Here is a 1,026-nt window from a genome sequence, read left to right as displayed (position 1 = left end):
ATTCGTTTAAGTTTTATATATATATATATATATATAAAATTGCATTATAATCGCGTATTATTGTAGAATATAAATTCAGCAGCATTATCGAACAGCATGGACTTCAGGTAATGATGATAATATAAAATATCATTTCGTATTTGATTTAAACAATAAGTTTTATCAAAATGTAAAAATATAAAAATGTATTAACGATCGAGTATTTAAGATTGTATAAAATATATGATTTTTCTTATTCCGTTTACATACATACATATTTACGCATAAGAAAATTCTATAATCTATTAGATTACATTTTTTATATATTCCTGAATCTTTACCTATCATAGAAAAAGTTATAAGAAAAACAAAATATTTTGTTATAGATATAATAGAGTAAATAAGTATTTACTACTATATCTATTCATTATTATTTAATAGTAAAATAATATTTAATAATAAATCGAAGGCTGATACGCTTTTATGATGAAATGCTATTCAATGATGACAATGCTTTTGTAATCGAACACTTTCTGAATCCTCCCAAAATAATCCAAGACAATATAGATATAATTAATAATTAACATGAATTGTATATTTTTATACAGCTACCAGGAAACATCTCAATAAATCAGCTTTCTGCATTACACAAAGTAGAAATTGTGATATATGAAATAATTGAATGTTATACTTGTAAGATTGTGATGAATGTCATATTATTATTAACAAATCTTTGAAGAAAATATATAAAAAAGCTTCATACTGACGTGTGTTTTTAGTTGGCTATATGTTCCTAAATGTATTCAGGAAATTACATTGAATTTCTCTCACAGCTAAGATCATCTTTAAAATCTCATTAATATTAAAAAAAAAATTAATTAGGTCGAGTGGAATTGAATGTAATTGAGTTTACTGAAAATTCACTTTATTTTGACAATACGAAATAATATTGCAGAAGAGGCTGCTTATTACGTACCTCAGTTGACTTTACCAGCAGCAATAACATTGTCGTTGACAATGCGCATGTAGAAAGTATCGGCGTATCGA

The sequence above is a fragment of the Atta colombica genome, unplaced genomic scaffold, assembly GCF_001594045.1.
Source record: "Atta colombica isolate Treedump-2 unplaced genomic scaffold, Acol1.0 scaffold100, whole genome shotgun sequence".
NCBI classification, from domain to species: Eukaryota; Metazoa; Arthropoda; class Insecta; order Hymenoptera; family Formicidae; genus Atta; species Atta colombica.
The sequence above is the reverse complement of the archived record's forward strand: the minus strand, read 5'-3'. Positions refer to the sequence as shown.